An 18975-nucleotide genomic window follows, 5' to 3' on the forward strand; every position below is an offset into this window, starting at 1 on the left:
AGTCTCGACCCCACCAGTGTCTTATTGGCCATTGGCAAAGCCTTTCTGCCCTTGCCAGTCTCTCATTGGTCATCGGCAGTGCTGTCCCGCCCTTGCCAGCATCTTATTGGTCATCGGCGGCACAGTCCCTCCCCTGCCAGCGTCTCATTGGTCATCCGTAGCACAGTTCCGCCCCTGCCAGCGTCTTATTGGTCATCGGCGGAAGCATCCCGCCCCTGTGTGCCACTCATTGGTCATCGACAGCACTGTGCCGCCCCCGTGTGCCTCTCATTGGTCATCGGCATCGCTGTCCCGCCCCAGCCACTCTCTCATTGGTTATCGACAGCGCCGTCCCACCTCCACCAGCCTCTTATAGCCTCTGATAAGGCTGTAATCCAAACCTTGGTGAAGAGTGGTCTTTTGGGGTTCTGTGTCGCCCCCCTAAGGCTCCAGTTTTGCCATTCCCGAAGGCAGGTGGCACCGATCCACGGGTACAGGATCCCAGAGAAATTAATGGCACAGCAGCAGGACAGCGCTGCTGAGTGCGACGGCCCTGATTCCACCCTCCTCCCTCTTTTCCTGTTTTCCTAATTCGTCCCACTTTTCCCTTTTTCCTCCCTTGCCCCCCTTTTCCTTTTTTTCGTCCCTCGTTTTTCCTTTTGTCCTTCTCATGCACTTCCTGCTATCCCGCCTTTTCCCCGCCTTCCCTCATCTCTTCTTGCACTCTTGGACCCCTTTTTCTCCCCCCATCCTTATTTCTCTTCACATTCCCCTGTTCTTTTTTCCCCTTTCCTCTTCTTCATCCCCAGCTCCGCTTCCCCCCCACCTCACGTCCCCTTTCTTCTGTCCCTGTACCCCATTTTTCCCCTTTTTTCCCCATCCCCCCCCTTTTTTTTTTTCTCTGCTGTCCCCTATTCCCTTTTTCCTCTTTGCTCTCTCTCTCCTTTCTTCCCCCTCATCCTGTTACAGAAGAGAGTGAAGGAATGATGGACAAGCTGGTGCAGGATGGCAGCAGCAGGGTGGAGACACAGGTGGGTGCGATGAAGCCGGGGGTGGGACTGGGTGGAGCCAGAGCCCAGCCTGAGCTCATTTAAGGGCTGGGAATGGCAGGGCTCAGATGTGTGCCTGGGCTTCTGCTGTCAGTGAGGTTGGGTGAGCAGTGAGGTTTGGGAGGGACCGACTTGTTGGCCTTGAGATCGATGCCCAGCTCCTTGCTCGTCGCATTCTGTTCTGCTCGAGGTTCCGGACACGGCTTGCTCTTCTAAGCAGCGTGAGGACTGCGAGAAAGACTTTGTTGGATGCAGCAGGAAAGCACAGCCGCTGGTGGATGCCAGTGTCCGCTCCTGAGGCTCTGCGCCAAGGTACGTGGATCCCTGCCGTCTCCTGTTTCACACGCTCGCTCAGGTCCTTTGGGGCTTGGTGTCGCTTGTCCCTCGTGCTCCCTTTGCTGTCACCGGGTGTTGTTCCTTTCCCCATGCTCAGCTCTGCCCAGTGCTGATGGGAAGCCAGAGCCACCTGCTGCTCTTAAGAAAAGGTAGGTTTGATTTCTTTTGGCTTCCATAGCATTTGCTACACTTTTATTCTGTCTCTCTTCTTTTTTTTTCTTTTTGCTATCATTAAATGGCAGGTTCAAACAGCACAGCATCTGTCTCTGCTCGTATTTCCCTGGTGCTCTTCTGAGAGGCGTATCCTTTCGACTCTTGTCGTCACATAATGCAGACGTTTAGCCACGGAGAAGGCAACTACCACGGATTGTCGCTGGAGAGATAGCGTGGACGTAATCTGCATGCCTGGCGTCGAGCACTGTGATTAATATTAAACGAAGCGTATTGCAATCCGCTCCTTTCCTACCTGCACAGAAGAGCGGGCTACTTGCAGAAAAGCAGCCGGCGGCAGTCGCCCTTTCCCGGCGACCGAGAAAAAACGAGACCGCTGCTGGGTGTTGCAAGCGGCATTCGGGGAGAATAGCTATTGCTCGGACGCGAGTGCAAACGTTTTGGAGCGGTTCTCGCTATTGCCGCTTTCGAACCTGGAGAGCGTAGTTGTGCCGTTCAGATGCCAAGAACGTGCGAATTCTGCTTGCTTCATCGGACCTGCCTGATGGTGTTTTTTCACCGCAGAGCAGATTACAGCGCTCCCACTTTTTCGAATGCGCTCCCAAACAGCACAACATCTCTCGCTCCACGTTATGCCCCTGCCCTCTTTACAGATTGTTATCCCTCTGACGCTTATCGTCACAGTTTGCAGACATGAAGCCAGGGATAAACTCACTACCACGAAATGTCTCTCGATCGTAAGACATGAAGACACAACCTTCATGCCAGGAGCAGAGCATTCTGCTTATTTTTAAACGAATCCAATTCCAATCCGCTCCTTTCCTTCGTGCACAGAAGAGCCCGCTACTCGGAGAAAAGCAGCCGGCGGCAGTCGCCCTTTCCTGGCGAACGAGAAAAACGAGACCGCTGCTGGGTGTCGCAAGCGGCATTCGGGGTGAATCGCGATTTCTCGGACGCGAGTGCAAACGCTCCGGAGCGGTTCTCGCTATTGCCGCCTTCGAACCTGGAGAGCGTAGTAGTGCCATTCCGATGCCAAGAACGTGCCAATTCTGCCTGCCGCGATCCGGTCGACCGCGTTTTTTCCTGTCCGCACTTCTGGAAGCATCCCTCGAGTCTTTTTTCGAATGCGCTCCCAAACAGCACAGCATCTGTCGCTACTCGTATTTCCCTGGTGCTCTTCTGAGAGGCTTATGCTGTCGACTCTTGTCGTCACATAATGCAGTCGTTTAGCCACAGAGAAGACAACTATCACGAATTATGGCTGGACCGACAGGCATGGGCGCAACCTTCATGCCAGGCCTCGAACATTCTGCTTATTCTTAAACGATTCGAATTTCAATCAGATCTTTTCGTAGGTGCACAGAAGAGCCCGCTTCCTGTAGAAACGAAGCCGGCGGCAGTCGCCCATTCCCGGCGAACGAGAAAAAAGGAGACCGCTGCTGGAGGTTGCAATCGGCATTCGGGGAGAAGCGCGATTGCTCGGACGCGAGTGCAAGCGCTCCAGAGCGGTTCTCGCTATTGCCGCTTTCGAACCTGGAGAGCGTAGTAGTTCCATTCCGACGACTAGAACTTGCGAATTCTGCTTGTTTCCTCAGACCTGCGTAAAGGTGTTTTTTTCTCCGTAGAGCAGATTTCAGCGCTCCCGACTTTTTCGAATGTGCTCCCAAAGAGCACAACATCTGTCGCTCCCCGTTATGCCCCTTCCCTCGTTACAGATGGTAATACCTTCGACTCTTATCGTCCCAGATTACAGACATGAAGCCAGCGATAAACTCACTACCACGAAATGTCTCTCGAATGAAAGTCATGGAGACAACCTTCATGCCAGGCGCAGTGCATTCTGCTTATTTTTAAACGAATCCAATTCCAATCCGCGCCTTTCCTACGTGCACAGAAGAGCCCGCTACTTGTAGAAAAGCAGCCGGTGGCAGTCGCCGAATCCCGGCGACCGAGAAAAAACGAGACCGCTGCAGGAGGCTGCAAGCGGCATTCGGGAGAAGCGTGATTGCTCGGACGCGAGTGCAAACGCTCCGGAGCGGTTCTCGCTATTGCCGCCTTCGAACCTGGAGAGCGTAGTAGTGCCATTCCGATGCCAAGAACGTGCCAATTCTACCTGCCGCGATCCGGTCGACCGCGTTTTTTCATTTCCGCACTTCTGGAAGCATCCCTCGAGTCTTTTTTCGAATGCGCTCCCAAACAGCACAGCATCTGTCGCTGCTCGTATTTCCCTGGTGCTCTTCTGAGAGGCTTATGCTGTCGACTCTTGTCGTCACATAATGCAGTCGTTTAGCCACGGAGAAGACAACTATCACGAATTATGGCTGGACCGACAGGCATGGGCGCAACCTTCATGCCAGGCCTCGAACATTCTGCTTATTCTTAAACGAATCGAATTTCAATCAGGTCTTTTCGTACGTGCACAGAAGAGCCCGCTACTTGTAGAAAAGCAGCCGGTGGCAGTCGCCGAATCCCGGCGAACGAGAAAAAACGAGACCGCTGCTGGAGGCTGCAAGCGGCATTCGGGAGAAGCGTGATTGCTCGGACGCGAGTGCAAACGCTCCGGAGCGGTTCTCGCTATTGCCGCCTTCGTACCTGGAGAGGGTAGTAGTGCCATTCCGATGCCAAGAACGTGCCAATTCTGCCTGCCGCGATCCGTTCGACCGCGTTTTTTCCTGTCCGCACTTCTGGAAATATCCCTCGAGTCTTTTTTCGAATGCGCTCCCAAACAGCACAGCATCTGTCGCTGCTCGTATTTCCCTGGTGCTCTTCTGAGAGGCTTATGCTGTCGACTCTTGTCGTCACATAATGCAGTCGTTTAGCCACAGAGAAGACAACTATCACGAATTATGGCTGGACCGACAGGCATGGGCGCAACCTTCATGCCAGGCCTCGAACATTCTGCTTATTCTTAAACGAATCGAATTTCAATCAGATCTTTTCGTACGTGCACAGAAGAGCCCGCTTCTTGTAGAAACGAAGCCGGCGGCAGTCGCCCATTCCCGGCGAACGAGAAAAAAGGAGACCGCTGCTGGAGGTTGCAATCGGCATTCGGGGAGAAGCGCGATTGCTCTGACGCGAGTGCAAGCGCTGCGGAGCGGTTCTCTCTATTGCCGCTTTCGAACCTGGAGAGCGTAGTAGTGCCATTCCGACGACGAGAACTTGCGAATTCTGCTTGTTTCCTCGGACCTGCGTAAAGGTGTTTTTTTCTCCGTAGAGCAGATTTCAGCGCTCCCGACTTTTTCGAATGTGCTCCCAAACAGCACAACATCTCTCGCTCCACGTTATGCCCCTTCCCTCTTTACAGATGGTAATACCTTCGACTCTTATCGTCCCAGATTACAGACATGAAGCCAGCGATAAATTCACTACCACGAAATGTCTCTCGAACGAATGTCATGGAGACTACCTTCATTCCAGGCGCAGTGCATTCTGCTTATTTTTAAACGAATCCAATTCCAATCCGCGCCTTTCCTTCGTGCACAAAAGAGCCCGCTACTTGTAGAAAAGCAGCCGGTGGCAGTCGCCGAATTCCGGCGTCCGAGAAAAAACGAGACCGCTGCTGGAGGCTGCTAGCGTTAGGCCCCTGCCTCTTTACAGATGGTAATACCTTCGACTCTTATCTTCACAGATTGCAGACATGAAGCCAGCGTTAAACTCACTACCACGAAATGTCTCTCGAACGAATGTCATGGAGACAACCTTCATGCCTGGCGCAGAGCGTTCTGCTTATTTTTAAAAGAATCGAATTCCAATCCGCTCCTTTCCTACTAGCACAGAAGAGCCCGCTACTTGTAGAAAAGCAGCCGGCGGCTGTTGCACTTTCCTGGCGACCGTGAAAAAAGGAAACAGCTACTGGAGGATGCAAGCGGCATTCGCGGAGACGCGCGATTGCTCGGACGCGAGTGCAAACGTTTTGGAGCGGTTCTCGCTATTGCCGCATTCGAACCTGGAGAGCGTAGTAGTGCCATTCCGACGACGAGAACTTGCGAATTCTGCTTGTTTCCTCGGACCTGCGTAAAGGTGTTTTTTAAACCGCAGAGCAGATTTGAGCGCTCCCACTTTTTCGAATGTGCTCCCAAATAGCGCAACATCTGTGCTCCATGTTATGCCCCTTCCCTCTTTACAGATTGTTATCCCTCCGACGCTTATCGTCACAGTTTGCAGACTTGAAGCCAGCGATAAACTCACTACCACGAAAGGTCTCTCGAACGAAAGTCATGAAGACACAACCTTCATGCTAGGCGCAGAGCATTCTGCCTATTTTTAAACGAATCCAATTCCAATCCGCTCCTTTGCTACGTGCACAAAAGAGCCCGCTACTTGTAGAAAAGCAGCCGGTGGCAGTCGCCGAATCCCGGCGAACGAGAAAAAACGAGACCGCTGCTGGAGGCTGCAAGCGGCATTCGGGAGAAGCGTGATTGCTCGGACGCGAGCTCGGACGCCCTTTCCTGGCGACAGAGAAAAAAGGAGACCGCTGCTGGAGGCTGCTAGCGTTAGGCCCCTGCCTCTTTACAGATGGTAATACCTTCGACTCTTATCTTCACAGATTGCAGACATGAAGCCAGCGTTAAACTCACTACCATGAAATGTCTCTCTATCGAAAGTCATGGAGACAACCTTCATTCCAGGCGCAGAGCATTCTGCTTATTTTTAAACGAATCCAATTCCAATCCGCGCCTTTCCTACGAGCGCAGAAGAGCCCGCTACTCGGAGAAAAGCAGCCGGCGGCTGTCGCCCTTTCCTTGCAACAGAGAAAAAAGGAGACCGCTGCTGGAGGCTGCTAGCGGCATTCGCGGAGACGCGCGAGTGCTCGGACGCGAGTGGAAACGTTTTGGATCTGTTGCCACTTCCGAAAGGTGAGAGCGAAATAATGCCATTCAGTCTTTATATTTTATTTAAAGAAAGAGATATCCGTTTGCCCCATGCGGTTTACTCGCATGTTTTTGCCACGTCCTGCATTTTACCTACGCCACTTCTTTTGGCCTCAGGATGTGTTTATTTCCATTTTCTCGATGCTTGCGAGAATTCCTACGTTGTTTGTTTTTTCTATTGCCCAAGTATTTCTACAACGGTAACGGAATTATTACCTGAGATAAATGCCCACTGCTAGGTGGTGAGCTGCCCAACCTGGCTGTAAAGCGGCCCGCTGCTTGGAGTCCTCGGACTTGGTGACACCAGCTGCGAGCCGCTGTGATATCCAGTGGCCAATTGGAAGGTATAAAATGTGCTTGGATGCTGATCAGCAGCTCGCTGTGCCCAGGGTTACCGACCCTAAGTCATGTATCTTGCCTATTTCCTGTCTAAATCCCTTTCTACACTTTTCCAGGATTCTGTTGTTGCCGCTACAGAGGAGGAGCGGCTGGTCAGAATGCGGGACGTCATCCAGCAGCTGCCCGCTCCTCACTACAGGTCAGTGCTGCCCTCAGCCTGCTGAGCTCAGCCCTGCTGCACTTCAGAGGGCAAAGTGCAATTCCAGGCTTTGTCTCACAGAGCAACGCGATGCTTGGGTATGCTGAAACACTGCATGGGGTTAATTTGTGCGGTCAGTTCCTGGGCACAGGGGCACGTTACGTGCAGCTGATGGCTGTGGCTGTGCTGTGCTGGGGCTGGGTGCTGCAGCGTGGCGCTTGGTCAAGTTGGATCTACTTCATCTTCAGCATCAGTAGCAGTAATAACAACTAGCATGAAATGAGGTTTGCTTTGCTTGTCTCAGCACGGCATGGTGGACATTTGCCTCACTTGTTTTCCAGGGCAGCTGATGAGAAACTTGGCCTGGTCTGGCTGCGAACAGTTCTGTCACCAACATGCACGCTAAGAACTTAGCGATCGTGGCATCACTGGTTGCCCACTGCGGAAGTCTCCAGAGCCCCGTATGACAGCTTTGGGCTACAACAGTTCAGTCCTGGGAAAGCGATCTTGGCTGAATGACTTCTAAAACCTGTCTTTTCTGCTGAACGAGTCTGCCTGCGCCAGCGGGAGAGTTGCCTGCACGGAATTGCAGACGCAGTCGGCCGTGGTGGAATTCATCATGGACCACACAGACATCCTCTACTGCTCCAAATCTAGACCTGACATTGCAAATGGAGCAGGTGAGTGTCTTCCTCTACTAGCTTTATCTTGATCAGACACCTGAATCAAGTGTAGGCCTTCTCCAAGTCTTTTGAAATATGCTTTTACTGCAAGGGGACAGCAGAATCCTGGGCTAGGTTAGAATCTGGCACCCTTTTGCAAGCCCAAATGTGACAAGAAGAAAACTGTCACCATCGTTATGTCACCATCATTTGAGCTGCTCTTCTTACAGTGGCTAGGATAAGCAGATCTGAGTACAAACACAGCACCTCCCGACCTGCAGTGGCTGTGCAGCTGCTTTCTGATCCTGGCTCTCACCTGTGGTTTTCCCTTACAGGGCACAGTTCTGTCTCAGGGCCTCGTGCCTGAATCCAATTCCGATTCTCCTCTACGCAGAGCAGTTGGTCAGACCAGCCTCTCATTGGCCACAGGCAGCACCGTCCCACCGTTATGAGCCTCTCATTGATCATCAGCCACGCCATCCCGCCCCTGCCAGCCTATCATTGGTCAGTGGAAGCGCCGTCCCGCCCTCACCAGCCTCTCGTTGGTCATTGGCAGCACTGTCCCATACGCGCCAGACTCTCATTTGTCAATGGCAACGCCGTCCCGCCTCCGCCACTGTATTATTGGTCATCGGCAGTGCAGTCTCGACCCCACCAGTGTCTTATTGGCCATTGGCAAAGCCTTTCTGCCCTTGCCAGTCTCTCATTGGTCATCGGCAGTGCTGTCCCGCCCTTGCCAGCATCTTATTGGTCATCGGCGGCACAGTCCCTCCCCTGCCAGCGTCTCATTGGTCATCCGTAGCACAGTTCCGCCCCTGCCAGCGTCTTATTGGTCATCGGCGGAAGCATCCCGCCCCTGTGTGCCACTCATTGGTCATCGACAGCACTGTGCCGCCCCCGTGTGCCTCTCATTGGTCATCGGCATCGCTGTCCCGCCCCAGCCACTCTCTCATTGGTTATCGACAGCGCCGTCCCACCTCCACCAGCCTCTTATAGCCTCTGATAAGGCTGTAATCCAAACCTTGGTGAAGAGTGGTCTTTTGGGGTTCTGTGTCGCCCCCCTAAGGCTCCAGTTTTGCCATTCCCGAAGGCAGGTGGCACCGATCCACGGGTACAGGATCCCAGAGAAATTAATGGCACAGCAGCAGGACAGCGCTGCTGAGTGCGACGGCCCTGATTCCACCCTCCTCCCTCTTTTCCTGTTTTCCTAATTCGTCCCACTTTTCCCTTTTTCCTCCCTTGCCCCCCTTTTCCTTTTTTTCGTCCCTCGTTTTTCCTTTTGTCCTTCTCATGCACTTCCTGCTATCCCGCCTTTTCCCCGCCTTCCCTCATCTCTTCTTGCACTCTTGGACCCCTTTTTCTCCCCCCATCCTTATTTCTCTTCACATTCCCCTGTTCTTTTTTCCCCTTTCCTCTTCTTCATCCCCAGCTCCGCTTCCCCCCCACCTCACGTCCCCTTTCTTCTGTCCCTGTACCCCATTTTTCCCCTTTTTTCCCCATCCCCCCCCTTTTTTTTTTTCTCTGCTGTCCCCTATTCCCTTTTTCCTCTTTGCTCTCTCTCTCCTTTCTTCCCCCTCATCCTGTTACAGAAGAGAGTGAAGGAATGATGGACAAGCTGGTGCAGGATGGCAGCAGCAGGGTGGAGACACAGGTGGGTGCGATGAAGCCGGGGGTGGGACTGGGTGGAGCCAGAGCCCAGCCTGAGCTCATTTAAGGGCTGGGAATGGCAGGGCTCAGATGTGTGCCTGGGCTTCTGCTGTCAGTGAGGTTGGGTGAGCAGTGAGGTTTGGGAGGGACCGACTTGTTGGCCTTGAGATCGATGCCCAGCTCCTTGCTCGTCGCATTCTGTTCTGCTCGAGGTTCCGGACACGGCTTGCTCTTCTAAGCAGCGTGAGGACTGCGAGAAAGACTTTGTTGGATGCAGCAGGAAAGCACAGCCGCTGGTGGATGCCAGTGTCCGCTCCTGAGGCTCTGCGCCAAGGTACGTGGATCCCTGCCGTCTCCTGTTTCACACGCTCGCTCAGGTCCTTTGGGGCTTGGTGTCGCTTGTCCCTCGTGCTCCCTTTGCTGTCACCGGGTGTTGTTCCTTTCCCCATGCTCAGCTCTGCCCAGTGCTGATGGGAAGCCAGAGCCACCTGCTGCTCTTAAGAAAAGGTAGGTTTGATTTCTTTTGGCTTCCATAGCATTTGCTACACTTTTATTCTGTCTCTCTTCTTTTTTTTTCTTTTTGCTATCATTAAATGGCAGGTTCAAACAGCACAGCATCTGTCTCTGCTCGTATTTCCCTGGTGCTCTTCTGAGAGGCGTATCCTTTCGACTCTTGTCGTCACATAATGCAGACGTTTAGCCACGGAGAAGGCAACTACCACGGATTGTCGCTGGAGAGATAGCGTGGACGTAATCTGCATGCCTGGCGTCGAGCACTGTGATTAATATTAAACGAAGCGTATTGCAATCCGCTCCTTTCCTACCTGCACAGAAGAGCGGGCTACTTGCAGAAAAGCAGCCGGCGGCAGTCGCCCTTTCCCGGCGACCGAGAAAAAACGAGACCGCTGCTGGGTGTTGCAAGCGGCATTCGGGGAGAATAGCTATTGCTCGGACGCGAGTGCAAACGTTTTGGAGCGGTTCTCGCTATTGCCGCTTTCGAACCTGGAGAGCGTAGTTGTGCCGTTCAGATGCCAAGAACGTGCGAATTCTGCTTGCTTCATCGGACCTGCCTGATGGTGTTTTTTCACCGCAGAGCAGATTACAGCGCTCCCACTTTTTCGAATGCGCTCCCAAACAGCACAACATCTCTCGCTCCACGTTATGCCCCTGCCCTCTTTACAGATTGTTATCCCTCTGACGCTTATCGTCACAGTTTGCAGACATGAAGCCAGGGATAAACTCACTACCACGAAATGTCTCTCGATCGTAAGACATGAAGACACAACCTTCATGCCAGGAGCAGAGCATTCTGCTTATTTTTAAACGAATCCAATTCCAATCCGCTCCTTTCCTTCGTGCACAGAAGAGCCCGCTACTCGGAGAAAAGCAGCCGGCGGCAGTCGCCCTTTCCTGGCGAACGAGAAAAACGAGACCGCTGCTGGGTGTCGCAAGCGGCATTCGGGGTGAATCGCGATTTCTCGGACGCGAGTGCAAACGCTCCGGAGCGGTTCTCGCTATTGCCGCCTTCGAACCTGGAGAGCGTAGTAGTGCCATTCCGATGCCAAGAACGTGCCAATTCTGCCTGCCGCGATCCGGTCGACCGCGTTTTTTCCTGTCCGCACTTCTGGAAGCATCCCTCGAGTCTTTTTTCGAATGCGCTCCCAAACAGCACAGCATCTGTCGCTACTCGTATTTCCCTGGTGCTCTTCTGAGAGGCTTATGCTGTCGACTCTTGTCGTCACATAATGCAGTCGTTTAGCCACAGAGAAGACAACTATCACGAATTATGGCTGGACCGACAGGCATGGGCGCAACCTTCATGCCAGGCCTCGAACATTCTGCTTATTCTTAAACGATTCGAATTTCAATCAGATCTTTTCGTAGGTGCACAGAAGAGCCCGCTTCCTGTAGAAACGAAGCCGGCGGCAGTCGCCCATTCCCGGCGAACGAGAAAAAAGGAGACCGCTGCTGGAGGTTGCAATCGGCATTCGGGGAGAAGCGCGATTGCTCGGACGCGAGTGCAAGCGCTCCAGAGCGGTTCTCGCTATTGCCGCTTTCGAACCTGGAGAGCGTAGTAGTTCCATTCCGACGACTAGAACTTGCGAATTCTGCTTGTTTCCTCAGACCTGCGTAAAGGTGTTTTTTTCTCCGTAGAGCAGATTTCAGCGCTCCCGACTTTTTCGAATGTGCTCCCAAAGAGCACAACATCTGTCGCTCCCCGTTATGCCCCTTCCCTCGTTACAGATGGTAATACCTTCGACTCTTATCGTCCCAGATTACAGACATGAAGCCAGCGATAAACTCACTACCACGAAATGTCTCTCGAATGAAAGTCATGGAGACAACCTTCATGCCAGGCGCAGTGCATTCTGCTTATTTTTAAACGAATCCAATTCCAATCCGCGCCTTTCCTACGTGCACAGAAGAGCCCGCTACTTGTAGAAAAGCAGCCGGTGGCAGTCGCCGAATCCCGGCGACCGAGAAAAAACGAGACCGCTGCAGGAGGCTGCAAGCGGCATTCGGGAGAAGCGTGATTGCTCGGACGCGAGTGCAAACGCTCCGGAGCGGTTCTCGCTATTGCCGCCTTCGAACCTGGAGAGCGTAGTAGTGCCATTCCGATGCCAAGAACGTGCCAATTCTACCTGCCGCGATCCGGTCGACCGCGTTTTTTCATTTCCGCACTTCTGGAAGCATCCCTCGAGTCTTTTTTCGAATGCGCTCCCAAACAGCACAGCATCTGTCGCTGCTCGTATTTCCCTGGTGCTCTTCTGAGAGGCTTATGCTGTCGACTCTTGTCGTCACATAATGCAGTCGTTTAGCCACGGAGAAGACAACTATCACGAATTATGGCTGGACCGACAGGCATGGGCGCAACCTTCATGCCAGGCCTCGAACATTCTGCTTATTCTTAAACGAATCGAATTTCAATCAGGTCTTTTCGTACGTGCACAGAAGAGCCCGCTACTTGTAGAAAAGCAGCCGGTGGCAGTCGCCGAATCCCGGCGAACGAGAAAAAACGAGACCGCTGCTGGAGGCTGCAAGCGGCATTCGGGAGAAGCGTGATTGCTCGGACGCGAGTGCAAACGCTCCGGAGCGGTTCTCGCTATTGCCGCCTTCGTACCTGGAGAGGGTAGTAGTGCCATTCCGATGCCAAGAACGTGCCAATTCTGCCTGCCGCGATCCGTTCGACCGCGTTTTTTCCTGTCCGCACTTCTGGAAATATCCCTCGAGTCTTTTTTCGAATGCGCTCCCAAACAGCACAGCATCTGTCGCTGCTCGTATTTCCCTGGTGCTCTTCTGAGAGGCTTATGCTGTCGACTCTTGTCGTCACATAATGCAGTCGTTTAGCCACAGAGAAGACAACTATCACGAATTATGGCTGGACCGACAGGCATGGGCGCAACCTTCATGCCAGGCCTCGAACATTCTGCTTATTCTTAAACGAATCGAATTTCAATCAGATCTTTTCGTACGTGCACAGAAGAGCCCGCTTCTTGTAGAAACGAAGCCGGCGGCAGTCGCCCATTCCCGGCGAACGAGAAAAAAGGAGACCGCTGCTGGAGGTTGCAATCGGCATTCGGGGAGAAGCGCGATTGCTCTGACGCGAGTGCAAGCGCTGCGGAGCGGTTCTCTCTATTGCCGCTTTCGAACCTGGAGAGCGTAGTAGTGCCATTCCGACGACGAGAACTTGCGAATTCTGCTTGTTTCCTCGGACCTGCGTAAAGGTGTTTTTTTCTCCGTAGAGCAGATTTCAGCGCTCCCGACTTTTTCGAATGTGCTCCCAAACAGCACAACATCTCTCGCTCCACGTTATGCCCCTTCCCTCTTTACAGATGGTAATACCTTCGACTCTTATCGTCCCAGATTACAGACATGAAGCCAGCGATAAATTCACTACCACGAAATGTCTCTCGAACGAATGTCATGGAGACTACCTTCATTCCAGGCGCAGTGCATTCTGCTTATTTTTAAACGAATCCAATTCCAATCCGCGCCTTTCCTTCGTGCACAAAAGAGCCCGCTACTTGTAGAAAAGCAGCCGGTGGCAGTCGCCGAATTCCGGCGTCCGAGAAAAAACGAGACCGCTGCTGGAGGCTGCTAGCGTTAGGCCCCTGCCTCTTTACAGATGGTAATACCTTCGACTCTTATCTTCACAGATTGCAGACATGAAGCCAGCGTTAAACTCACTACCACGAAATGTCTCTCGAACGAATGTCATGGAGACAACCTTCATGCCTGGCGCAGAGCGTTCTGCTTATTTTTAAAAGAATCGAATTCCAATCCGCTCCTTTCCTACTAGCACAGAAGAGCCCGCTACTTGTAGAAAAGCAGCCGGCGGCTGTTGCACTTTCCTGGCGACCGTGAAAAAAGGAAACAGCTACTGGAGGATGCAAGCGGCATTCGCGGAGACGCGCGATTGCTCGGACGCGAGTGCAAACGTTTTGGAGCGGTTCTCGCTATTGCCGCATTCGAACCTGGAGAGCGTAGTAGTGCCATTCCGACGACGAGAACTTGCGAATTCTGCTTGTTTCCTCGGACCTGCGTAAAGGTGTTTTTTAAACCGCAGAGCAGATTTGAGCGCTCCCACTTTTTCGAATGTGCTCCCAAATAGCGCAACATCTGTGCTCCATGTTATGCCCCTTCCCTCTTTACAGATTGTTATCCCTCCGACGCTTATCGTCACAGTTTGCAGACTTGAAGCCAGCGATAAACTCACTACCACGAAAGGTCTCTCGAACGAAAGTCATGAAGACACAACCTTCATGCTAGGCGCAGAGCATTCTGCCTATTTTTAAACGAATCCAATTCCAATCCGCTCCTTTGCTACGTGCACAAAAGAGCCCGCTACTTGTAGAAAAGCAGCCGGTGGCAGTCGCCGAATCCCGGCGAACGAGAAAAAACGAGACCGCTGCTGGAGGCTGCAAGCGGCATTCGGGAGAAGCGTGATTGCTCGGACGCGAGCTCGGACGCCCTTTCCTGGCGACAGAGAAAAAAGGAGACCGCTGCTGGAGGCTGCTAGCGTTAGGCCCCTGCCTCTTTACAGATGGTAATACCTTCGACTCTTATCTTCACAGATTGCAGACATGAAGCCAGCGTTAAACTCACTACCATGAAATGTCTCTCTATCGAAAGTCATGGAGACAACCTTCATTCCAGGCGCAGAGCATTCTGCTTATTTTTAAACGAATCCAATTCCAATCCGCGCCTTTCCTACGAGCGCAGAAGAGCCCGCTACTCGGAGAAAAGCAGCCGGCGGCTGTCGCCCTTTCCTTGCAACAGAGAAAAAAGGAGACCGCTGCTGGAGGCTGCTAGCGGCATTCGCGGAGACGCGCGAGTGCTCGGACGCGAGTGGAAACGTTTTGGATCTGTTGCCACTTCCGAAAGGTGAGAGCGAAATAATGCCATTCAGTCTTTATATTTTATTTAAAGAAAGAGATATCCGTTTGCCCCATGCGGTTTACTCGCATGTTTTTGCCACGTCCTGCATTTTACCTACGCCACTTCTTTTGGCCTCAGGATGTGTTTATTTCCATTTTCTCGATGCTTGCGAGAATTCCTACGTTGTTTGTTTTTTCTATTGCCCAAGTATTTCTACAACGGTAACGGAATTATTACCTGAGATAAATGCCCACTGCTAGGTGGTGAGCTGCCCAACCTGGCTGTAAAGCGGCCCGCTGCTTGGAGTCCTCGGACTTGGTGACACCAGCTGCGAGCCGCTGTGATATCCAGTGGCCAATTGGAAGGTATAAAATGTGCTTGGATGCTGATCAGCAGCTCGCTGTGCCCAGGGTTACCGACCCTAAGTCATGTATCTTGCCTATTTCCTGTCTAAATCCCTTTCTACACTTTTCCAGGATTCTGTTGTTGCCGCTACAGAGGAGGAGCGGCTGGTCAGAATGCGGGACGTCATCCAGCAGCTGCCCGCTCCTCACTACAGGTCAGTGCTGCCCTCAGCCTGCTGAGCTCAGCCCTGCTGCACTTCAGAGGGCAAAGTGCAATTCCAGGCTTTGTCTCACAGAGCAACGCGATGCTTGGGTATGCTGAAACACTGCATGGGGTTAATTTGTGCGGTCAGTTCCTGGGCACAGGGGCACGTTACGTGCAGCTGATGGCTGTGGCTGTGCTGTGCTGGGGCTGGGTGCTGCAGCGTGGCGCTTGGTCAAGTTGGATCTACTTCATCTTCAGCATCAGTAGCAGTAATAACAACTAGCATGAAATGAGGTTTGCTTTGCTTGTCTCAGCACGGCATGGTGGACATTTGCCTCACTTGTTTTCCAGGGCAGCTGATGAGAAACTTGGCCTGGTCTGGCTGCGAACAGTTCTGTCACCAACATGCACGCTAAGAACTTAGCGATCGTGGCATCACTGGTTGCCCACTGCGGAAGTCTCCAGAGCCCCGTATGACAGCTTTGGGCTACAACAGTTCAGTCCTGGGAAAGCGATCTTGGCTGAATGACTTCTAAAACCTGTCTTTTCTGCTGAACGAGTCTGCCTGCGCCAGCGGGAGAGTTGCCTGCACGGAATTGCAGACGCAGTCGGCCGTGGTGGAATTCATCATGGACCACACAGACATCCTCTACTGCTCCAAATCTAGACCTGACATTGCAAATGGAGCAGGTGAGTGTCTTCCTCTACTAGCTTTATCTTGATCAGACACCTGAATCAAGTGTAGGCCTTCTCCAAGTCTTTTGAAATATGCTTTTACTGCAAGGGGACAGCAGAATCCTGGGCTAGGTTAGAATCTGGCACCCTTTTGCAAGCCCAAATGTGACAAGAAGAAAACTGTCACCATCGTTATGTCACCATCATTTGAGCTGCTCTTCTTACAGTGGCTAGGATAAGCAGATCTGAGTACAAACACAGCACCTCCCGACCTGCAGTGGCTGTGCAGCTGCTTTCTGATCCTGGCTCTCACCTGTGGTTTTCCCTTACAGGGCACAGTTCTGTCTCAGGGCCTCGTGCCTGAATCCAATTCCGATTCTCCTCTACGCAGAGCAGTTGGTCAGACCAGCCTCTCATTGGCCACAGGCAGCACCGTCCCACCGTTATGAGCCTCTCATTGATCATCAGCCACGCCATCCCGCCCCTGCCAGCCTATCATTGGTCAGTGGAAGCGCCGTCCCGCCCTCACCAGCCTCTCGTTGGTCATTGGCAGCACTGTCCCATACGCGCCAGACTCTCATTTGTCAATGGCAACGCCGTCCCGCCTCCGCCACTGTATTATTGGTCATCGGCAGTGCAGTCTCGACCCCACCAGTGTCTTATTGGCCATTGGCAAAGCCTTTCTGCCCTTGCCAGTCTCTCATTGGTCATCGGCAGTGCTGTCCCGCCCTTGCCAGCATCTTATTGGTCATCGGCGGCACAGTCCCTCCCCTGCCAGCGTCTCATTGGTCATCCGTAGCAGAGTTCCGCCCCTGCCAGCGTCTTATTGGTCATCGGCGGAAGCATCCCGCCCCTGTGTGCCACTCATTGGTCATCGACAGCACTGTGCCGCCCCCGTGTGCCTCTCATTGGTCATCGGCATCGCTGTCCCGCCCCAGCCACTCTCTCATTGGTTATCGACAGCGCCGTCCCACCTCCACCAGCCTCTTATAGCCTCTGATAAGGCTGTAATCCAAACCTTGGTGAAGAGTGGTCTTTTGGGGTTCTGTGTCGCCCCCCTAAGGCTCCAGTTTTGCCATTCCCGAAGGCAGGTGGCACCGATCCACGGGTACAGGATCCCAGAGAAATTAATGGCACAGCAGCAGGACAGCGCTGCTGAGTGCGACGGCCCTGATTCCACCCTCCTCCCTCTTTTCCTGTTTTCCTAATTCGTCCCACTTTTCCCTTTTTCCTCCCTTGCCCCCCTTTTCCTTTTTTTCGTCCCTCGTTTTTCCTTTTGTCCTTCTCATGCACTTCCTGCTATCCCGCCTTTTCCCCGCCTTCCCTCATCTCTTCTTGCACTCTTGGACCCCTTTTTCTCCCCCCATCCTTATTTCTCTTCACATTCCCCTGTTCTTTTTTCCCCTTTCCTCTTCTTCATCCCCAGCTCCGCTTCCCCCCCACCTCACGTCCCCTTTCTTCTGTCCCTGTACCCCATTTTTCCCCTTTTTTCCCCATCCCCCCCCTTTTTTTTTTCTCTGCTGTCCCCTATTCCCTTTTTCCTCTTTGCTCTCTCTCTCCTTTCTTCCCCCTCATCCTGTTACAGAAGAGAGTGAAGGAATGATGGACAAGCTGGTGCAGGATGGCAGCAGCAGGGTGGAGACACAGGTGGGTGCGATGAAGCCGGGGGTGGGACTGGGTGGAGCCAGAGCCCAGCCTGAGCTCATTTAAGGGCTGGGAATGGCAGGGCTCAGATGTGTGCCTGGGCTTCTGCTGTCAGTGAGGTTGGGTGAGCAGTGAGGTTTGGGAGGGACCGACTTGTTGGCCTTGAGATCGATGCCCAGCTCCTTGCTCGTCGCATTCTGTTCTGCTCGAGGTTCCGGACACGGCTTGCTCTTCTAAGCAGCGTGAGGACTGCGAGAAAGACTTTGTTGGATGCAGCAGGAAAGCACAGCCGCTGGTGGATGCCAGTGTCCGCTCCTGAGGCTCTGCGCCAAGGTACGTGGATCCCTGCCGTCTCCTGTTTCACACGCTCGCTCAGGTCCTTTGGGGCTTGGTGTCGCTTGTCCCTCGTGCTCCCTTTGCTGTCACCGGGTGTTGTTCCTTTCCCCATGCTCAGCTCTGCCCAGTGCTGATGGGAAGCCAGAGCCACCTGCTGCTCTTAAGAAAAGGTAGGTTTGATTTCTTTTGGCTTCCATAGCATTTGCTACACTTTTATTCTGTCTCTCTTCTTTTTTTTTCTTTTTGCTATCATTAAATGGCAGGTTCAAACAGCACAGCATCTGTCTCTGCTCGTATTTCCCTGGTGCTCTTCTGAGAGGCGTATCCTTTCGACTCTTGTCGTCACATAATGCAGACGTTTAGCCACGGAGAAGGCAACTACCACGGATTGTCGCTGGAGAGATAGCGTGGACGTAATCTGCATGCCTGGCGTCGAGCACTGTGATTAATATTAAACGAAGCGTATTGCAATCCGCTCCTTTCCTACCTGCACAGAAGAGCGGGCTACTTGCAGAAAAGCAGCCGGCGGCAGTCGCCCTTTCCCGGCGACCGAGAAAAAACGAGACCGCTGCTGGGTGTTGCAAGCGGCATTCGGGGAGAATAGCTATTGCTCGGACGCGAGTGCAAACGTTTTGGAGCGGTTCTCGCTATTGCCGCTTTCGAACCTGGAGAGCGTAGTTGTGCCGTTCAGATGCCAAGAACGTGCGAATTCTGCTTGCTTCATCGGACCTGCCTGATGGTGTTTTTTCACCGCAGAGCAGATTACAGCGCTCCCACTTTTTCGAATGCGCTCCCAAACAGCACAACATCTCTCGCTCCACGTTATGCCCCTGCCCTCTTTACAGATGGTAATACCTTCGACTCTTATCGTCACAGTTTGCAGACATGAAGCCAGGGATAAACTCACTACCACGAAATGTCTCTCGAATGAAAGTCATGGAGACAACCTTCATGCCAGGAGCAGAGCATTCTGCTTATTTTTAAACGAATCCAATTCCAATCCGCTCCTTTCCTACGTGCACAGAAGAGCCCGCTACTTGTAGAAAAGCAGCCGGTGGCAGTCGCCCTTTCCTGGCGAACGAGAAAAACGAGACCGCTGCAGGAGGCTGCAAGCGGCATTCGGGAGAAGCGTGATTGCT

General features: G+C 52.9%; 1 long non-coding RNA gene across 1 annotated transcript; it reads left to right on the top strand.

Moving 5' to 3' along the window:
* The first annotated feature begins 213 nt into the window (after positions 1 to 213).
* On the top strand, positions 214 to 17940 carry LOC128078815 (uncharacterized). The gene is made up of 3 exons (XR_008205813.1): positions 214 to 1143; positions 9374 to 9390; positions 17620 to 17940. It is a non-coding gene; the product is annotated as an uncharacterized LOC128078815 (long non-coding RNA).
* Positions 17941 to 18975: the final 1035 nt, after the last annotated feature.

Source organism: Tympanuchus pallidicinctus, unplaced genomic scaffold (genome assembly GCF_026119805.1).
Source record: "Tympanuchus pallidicinctus isolate F22 unplaced genomic scaffold, pur_lepc_1.0 scaffold176, whole genome shotgun sequence".
Classification (NCBI taxonomy): domain Eukaryota; kingdom Metazoa; phylum Chordata; class Aves; order Galliformes; family Phasianidae; genus Tympanuchus; species Tympanuchus pallidicinctus.